Source organism: Meles meles, chromosome 15 (assembly GCF_922984935.1).
Source record: "Meles meles chromosome 15, mMelMel3.1 paternal haplotype, whole genome shotgun sequence".
In the NCBI taxonomy this organism is placed as follows: domain Eukaryota; kingdom Metazoa; phylum Chordata; class Mammalia; order Carnivora; family Mustelidae; genus Meles; species Meles meles.
The window spans coordinates 34538431-34546210 of NC_060080.1; the positions used below are offsets into that span (position 1 = coordinate 34538431).

A 7780-nucleotide genomic window follows, 5' to 3' on the forward strand; every position below is an offset into this window, starting at 1 on the left:
CCTGCCACCCCCTGCTCATGCTCTCTCATTCTCTCCCCAATAAATAAATAAATCTTTTTAAAAAAGAAAGAAAAGAATAACCACCTAATGGTTTAACAACAACAACAACAGGGCCATTTTCTTTCATTTTGCGAAAATAAAGTTATTAGAGCAACCTCCTAAGCCATCAGCTCACTGGTCATCAAACCTCAGAATTGCTCAGGTGAAATTTAAAAAGCGGTGTTAATGATTCTATCATTGGCTTTAGGAGAGAAAATGTTGGAAGGGCGTGTTGTGAAGTTCAAGCCGAAATGTCAGCTTCCCTCCAAAAATACGGCAGCTTGTGCTTCTCCAAGCCTTCCTTCCCTCTCCTGCCTATCTGGCCCCCTGCCCCAGCTCCGCAAGGTCCCAGCCTGGCCAGCCTCTGAGTGTGGCTGTCAGCAAGACCACCACTGCCACCCCGGGAAGCTGGGACACACGAGCCATCAGCTGTGCTCCCAGTATATAGTTTATAACTTCAGGCCCCTGTAATTTCTTATAAATAATTGGGGGAACAAATGCCTCCCTGATGCTAGACTTCCTTCATTCAGTCCTCAAATCAAGTCAACAAAGATTTTTCGGCCAGTTACTAAGCGCCAAACAGCAGGGGAGAGAAATATTTCATCCTGGTGAAGAGTATTTATCATCGCCGAGGATCTGCAAGGCACTGAGGTGGGCCCTGAAAGTGTCAGACTGAATCAAAGCACTACCTTTGAGATGCTGACCTCACCTTTGAGGAACATACAGCTCCAGAGACGAATGGCAGGTGCCAGTCAACCCACGGCAACACAAGGCAGGACAGGTCGGGTCGGGGCCAAGTGTTCCAAGGCAGCAGAGGGAGCCCTTCCCAAAGCGGGGACAGGGGAAGTCTTCCTGGAGGCTGGGGCAGCTGAGATGGACAGAGAAAGAGGCATAGGATTTCGGTCAGGAGAGAAAATGATGCGGGAACAGGAGGCAGAATGTCCCACTGTCGGCAAAGCACAGGAAGGTTTCAAGGAAAGCCAGCTGGAGTGTGCAGGGGAGCAGAGAGACGGGCTGTGTGGGCAGGACAGGCTGCTGGGGGCTCGGAGGCCATGCTGGAGATTCTGAACCTGAGTCTGCACGGCAGCACATACTGGGTGGCCATGGAGAGGGTTAGAAGAGAGGGCCTCTGCCAGATGTCCTTGCTCCCTCTGAGTGAGGTGTACCCCTCCTCCTACTGAGGTCTTCTCACCTGCCAGACATAGGAGTAAGGCATGGAGAGGGCCAGTGGCTGGCCAACAGCTCCCTCTCCCAGGGACAGAGCAAGGGAGGCAAGGGCTGGGGGTCCTGACATGTGGATCAGTCCCAGCTCTGATCACGCTGCCCAGCTGCGTGATGCCAGGCCAGTCCCGCCCTGGTCTGAATTTCACTCAGAGGTGCAAGTTGACATCTGAGGTCCTGAACAGTTGACTTCAAGACCTCCTTTGTGATTTAGGGACAGTCCATCTGGGGACAGCGACATGGTATGGGCTGCAGTTGTGCTTCCTCTATTTCTCTAGCAGAAAGGAAGTTCAAGGGGGAAAGACCAGAACCATCCCTCTTGCCAGTGGCTAACAAACCTTTGTACCAAGACACACCAATCTGCACATCTGTGGTCAGCTTCCTGGGCCAGCAGCTGGGAGTGGTAGCAGCAGGAACCAATAAGCCTGGAGCCACAAACAAAAATGGTTACTGTTCCCGCTGTGTGCCATGCAATGCATTCTGGGTGCTTTGCATAATGTCTCATTTAAACCTGTGCGCTAGCTATTTCGTAGATGAGAAATCCGAGGCTAAGAGAGGTGAAGTAAAGTAGATCACAGACCCCAGAAGTGGGGGAGCAGCTATCTCTGCCCCGTTCCACACACTGTGCCCATCATCATCCTTCCTAAGCAATTTGGCTCTTGTTCCTTGTCTTGCGTAAGAACTTCCTTCCAGGGGCACCTGGGTGGCTCAGTGGGTTAAGCCTCTGCCTTCGGCTCAGGTCATGATCTCAGGATCCTAGGATCGAGCCCTGCATTGGGCTCTCTGCTCCACAGGGAGCCTGCCTCCCCTCTTTCTCTGCCTGACTCTCTGCCTACTTGTGATCCCTCTCTCTCTGTCAAATAAATAAATAAAATCTTAAAAGAAAAAAAAAAAAAAGACCTTCGTTCCGGGAAGATCTTCTAGGAAAATAGAATTCAAATGTCTTAGCATGGCACTTCAAGACCTATTTTATGTTTCCAGTCTTATCTCCAGTCCCCAAACCATGAATTGCGTGTCATTCTAAGACTTTCTCACTTCTGTGTGTTCTCACTTCTGGGATTAGCTCACCTTGGCCCCTCCACTAAAATATCTTTGTGACCTTTTCTGCCTATTAGCACACCCCACACACACCTGTCGGCATCAGCTCAGTGTCCTCTCTCTGGAAGCTTTAGCCTCTCCACCCAGGGTTTTTGCTGCACAGGATCCTCCCTTGAGACACTCAGCATTTTGAGCCAGAAAAGTTTTTGTCGTATGGAACACTTCCCAAGATTGCAGGGTGTTTGGCATCCCTGGACCTGCCCAGATGACAGCGATAATCCCCAGCAATTATGACAGTTAAAATAATTTCCCTCCCATTTCCAATCACCATCCCGAATTGAAATCTGACTGCCTTGGGTAAAAAAATGTGGGTACATGTCTATCTCCCCCAGTGGACTACTCACATCTTGAGAGTAGGTATTCTTTTTGAGTTCAGCTTTGCATCTCTTATAAGCCTAGCACAATGCCTTCTACATTTCAACCACTGATAGGTCCATTGCATATAGAGGATGGTGTTGTTGTTTTTTAAATTTTCCTACTTTATAAGTAAGCTGATTTTTCAACTTCCATACTCGAAGAAGGCAGTACCAATCCCCATACCAATACAAACTATTCCTGCTTCTTCATTTTTTTCCCCTAAATTTTTTTTTAAATATTTTATTTATGTATTTGACAGACAGAGATCACAAGTAGGCAGAGAGGCAGGCAGAGAAAGAGGAAGGGAAGCAGGCTCGCTGCTTCGCAGAGAGCCCGAAGCGGGGCTCGATCCCAGGACCCCGGGATCGTGACCTGAGCTGAAGGCAGAGGCTTTAACCCACTGAGCCACCCAGGCGCCCCATTCCTATAAATTTTTATTTAACTCTATGAACATGAGGAATCTGGAAAATACAGGTGCCTGGGTGGCTCAGTTGGTTGAGCATCTGATTCTTGGTTTCGGCTCAGGTGGTGATCTCATGGGTCATGGAATCAAACCTCATGTATGTACTCTGTGCTCAGTGAGAGTCGTTTGGATATTCTCCCCTACTGCTCCTTCCCCTGTTTACTCTCTTTCTCTCTCTCTCTAAATAAATAAAATCTTAAAAAAAAAAAAAAAAAAGAATCTAGAAAACAGTGCCTATGTTTGCAACTGCTCATTCACTACTGCAAAAATGCAAAATCCCTAAGAGGATTTCAGTTATCCACGCTCATACTTGCCAATATAGAACAAATACATAAACAGATCTGAAGCTAGATCCCAACACTGACAGATCCTGACTTTTCCAGCTCCAGCAGAGCCATTTCAGACCATGCCACCTTGCTTCTGGAGCCCAGTATCCAGGCTTCACCTCTGCGGCCAGGTAGAGCACAGGAGAGGTCAAGGCTGCCTGCTTGAGCTTCCATCAAAGCTTGCACAAACTCAAGTTTCCAGGAAACACAAGACCCAGAAATAGGTCATGGATGGCATGGAAGTGGAAGAAAGTAACAACCTTCTGTCTCCAGTATGAAATTTATGATGACCAGAATTTGCCTGGGGTGGGACTCTGGAGGACTGAGTCAGCTCTCCAAATCTTACTCCTGAGATGGCTCAGGACTGCTGCAAAAGAAAGAGCTGGACAGGCAGTAAAGAGGTCAAGACGTCTGGGTCCGGACTTCACCTCCACTGGGCACATGACCTTGGCAAGTCCCATAGCCTCCCCAAACCTCACCCATGAGGTATATTACCTGCTTGCTTATTTCTACGGTAGTCAGCTGAGTTAATATACACAGATGTGTGTTGTTGTTGTTGTTTAAGATTTTATTTTTAGGGGTGCCTGGGTGGCTCAGTGGGATAAGCCTCTGCCTTTGGCTCAGGTCATGATCCCAGGGTCCTGGGATCGAGCCCTGCATTGGGTTCTCTGCTCAGCGGGGATCCTCCTTCCCTTCCTCTCTCTCTGCCTGCCTCTCTGCCTACTTGTGATCTCTGTCTGTCAAATACATAAATAAATAAAATCTTAAAAAAATTTTTTTTAGGGGCGTCTGGGTGGCTCAGTGGGTTAAAGCCTCTGCCTTCAGCTCGGGTCATGATCCCGCGGTCCTGGGATCGAGCCCCACATCGGTCTCTCTGCTCATCAGGGAACCTGCTTCCTCCTCTCTCTCTGCCTGCCTCTCTGCCTCCTTGTGCTCTCTGTCTGTCAAATACATAAAAAATAAAAAATCTTTAAAAAAAAAATTTTTTTTTATTTTTAAGTAACCTCTACTCCCAACATGAGACTCGAACTCACAACCCCAAGATCAAGAGTGAAACATAAAGAGCCCCACTGCAGGTTGACTCCGTGAGGGAATGATCGCCAACACTATTCCTGAAGGAGACCTGGGGAGTTGTTTCCTTCTGTCAGTGGTAAAGTGAAACTCTAAGAATACAATTGTCACATTCTTTGTTCTCCAAAGAATAAAGCAATTCCTATTCACTACAGAAAAGCAAGAGAGCAAAACAAGAAAACTCAGGATACCCACTGTCTTAGTCAGCTCAGGCTGCCATAACAACATACCACAGACTGGATGCTGGAAACAACAGATACTTTCTCACAGTTCTGGAGGCTGGAAGTCGGAGACAGGGGTGCCAGCGTGGTTGGGCTCCGGTGAGAGCTCACTGCTTGGCCTGCAAACAGCTGCCTTCCAGCTCTGTGCTCACGTGATGCACGTGCATGTGCCCGGAAGGAGAGACCGCTCTTCTTAGAAGACCTGATTCCAGAGGTAGAATCAGGACCTCACCCTTAGGACTTCATTTAACCCTAGTTGCTTCCCCAAGGGCCCTATCTCCAAATGCAGTCAGTCACATCGGGAGCTCATCGCTTTAAGGGTTGCCAAGGGGGCTCAGTCAGTTAAACATGTGAATTTAAAGGGGACACAATCCAGGGGTGCCTGGGTAGCTCAGTGGTTTAAGCCTTCAGCTCGGGTCGTGGTCTCAGGGTCCTGGGATTAAGCCCCGCATCGGGCTCTCTGCTCAGCGGGTAGCCTGCTTCCCTGTCTCTCTCTGCCTGCTTGTGCTCTCTCTGTCAAATAAACAAATAAAATCTTAAAAAAAAAAAAAAAAAACTATTTAAAGGGGACACAATCCAGACCATAGCACCCACAATCTCATCTGCCTAGAGAAAACCACTCTTGATGTGTTGGTCAATCTCCTACCATTCTCCTAAGCGGGCATAGATTAAAAGAGAGAGACACCTGATAAGCCTGAAAAAGAGAGAGACACCTGAAAAAGCCACCTGTGGCTGGCTTTTTCCACTCCATGATATATGGTGACAGTCTTCCCTCATCAAATTTACTTCTTCACCTTGCTTTTGGGACCTTGGCATATTCCTGGTGTAGCTACATCATCATTGTTCCTGGGGTCCCGATTTTAGCCTCTTAGCTTGAGGCTAACTGTCCCCATTACAGAGACTGCTGGGATGAATACCCCGGACTCTTTCCTCAGGACGGATTCCTGGGAATGAAGGTCGAGGTCAGTGGGCCGGCGCGCGCTTCTAAAGCCTTTAAAAGCAGGTGTCAGAACACCTGCCCTCATTGACGCTCCCACCAGTAGCCAGTGAAAATGTGGCCTTAAAAAAAAAAAAATTATTTATTTATTTTAGAGAGGAAGAGAGAGGGGGGCACACTCGAGCAGGGGGAGGGGCAGAGGGGGAAGGGGAGGGATAAGCCAACTCTGTGCTGAGCACTGAGCCCCGTGGGGCTCGATCTCACAACCCTGAGATCGTGACCTGAGCCAGTATCAAGAGTCCAACGCTTAATTGACTGAGCTACCCGGGCACCCCCTCACTTTTTTTTTTAACACAAACTTTAAAAAAAAAAAAGAATTTATGTATTTATTGAGAGAACACACTTGAGAGAGAGGGAGACAGCATGAGCTGGAGAGGTGGAGGGAGGGAGGAAGAGGAAGAAGCAGCAGATCCCCCACTGAGCAGGGAGCACCCATGAGGCTCAATCCCAGGACCCCCGGATCATGACCTGAGCCAAAGGCAGACGCTTAACAGATTGAGCCACCCAGGCACCCCTAACATAAGCTTTATATTTTGGAATAAACTTGTATCTACAGAAAAGTTGCAATGAAGTACAGAGAACAGAGTTCCATATGCCTGTCCCCCCGTTTCCCCTAAGGCTAACTAACGTATTACCAAACCAGGGTGCATCTGTCAAATCTAAGACATTAACATTGGTACATTACTATTCACTTACCTGCAGACTTGATTCCCATTTCATCCATCTTTCTGGTAAGGTCCCCTTCCTATTCCGGGTTTTAATCCAGGATACCCCATTATGGAAGCAGCCCAAGTGCCCATCGACAGATAAATGGACAAAGAAGATATGGCTTATATACACTTTCTAACTCTTGCTTTTTATCAGTCATAGGAAAATCCCCTGGTGTTCTGGGGGCTTGCTGTCTCTCCTGCTAACTCGTGGTTATCATCCATTGCTTCGGGGATGTCTTGTTCCATCAGCAAAGTCACTGCTATCCAGGGCAGTGAGAATGATTTAGAGAAATTGATCGTTATGGCTCCTCTCTCCAAACTCTCTAACCAGCCAAGGGGAAGGCCCGTTGTGTGGGAAAGGTCCTGTATGTGTTCCCACAGAGTCTCTCGTGTCACTGTTAGGGAGGAATCATAAACAACAGGCCCACAATTGGATTTTGCTCTATATTTGGAAAATTTGGCCCCTCATTACAAGGCAAGCTGATGCTATCCTATTTAGTTCATTCTTTTGCTCATCTCCTGTAATCATTAAATTACAGAGCCATACTTCCAAAGCTCTAGGGAGAAAAATGGATTAGGAATAAAATCTTTTAAAATCCTGTAGAAAAGCACTGGATTCATTCACGGAGGATGGGTGCAGAGCCTGGGGAATGATCTATTCCGAGCCGTCCTAGGTGAATGATTTGCTTCATTTTCCGTGGCTCTATGATGTTCTTTCTTTAACGCAGAACAAGGATGGCGCCTTTAATATTCTGTTCCTGAATGTATCCCTGATTGCTCCATGACCCTATCCTCGGGGGTAAAAGTGAATGAAGGAACTAAAAGTCATGAAATACGGGAATGATCAGAAGGGAGAAAATGAAAGCTGAGAAGAAATGGCTGCTGGGTTGTTTATCAAACTCCCCTGAATAAGGCCGGTTAGATTCTGTGGAGCAGGTCTGTGACTTTCTCAGAATTGTCTGTTCCAAAGTCTTTGTTCCTTCCTCAGAAAGCCTGTTGCTCTTAGGTGATTCAAAAACTTAACAAATACTTGGTGAGCTATTAGAACAATTCTCAGACCAGCATTCATAGGACTTCTTTCCCAGGCTCCAAAACTATCCGAAACCATGATTGATTTCGCCTATATTATCATTTTCTTGCATTTTCTCTGACAGTCCAATTTGGACGCTTTTCAGCAAGTGTTCATGGGGACACCAATTTGTTTCTTCAGGCAGTCTGGCTTTGGCTTAGGATCTCCCCCAGGCCATCACCGCCCACCCCTATTTAAAAGGAAAGTG

General features: G+C 47.3%; 1 long non-coding RNA gene across 1 annotated transcript; it reads right to left on the reverse strand.

The window, feature by feature from the left end:
* Positions 1 to 874: 874 nt before the first annotated feature.
* LOC123925865 lies at positions 875 to 7390 on the reverse strand. Its single transcript, XR_006815096.1, has 3 exons — positions 6490 to 7390; positions 1599 to 1685; positions 875 to 907 (listed from the first exon to the last, which is right to left on the reverse strand). It is a non-coding gene; the product is annotated as an uncharacterized LOC123925865 (long non-coding RNA).
* Positions 7391 to 7780: the final 390 nt, after the last annotated feature.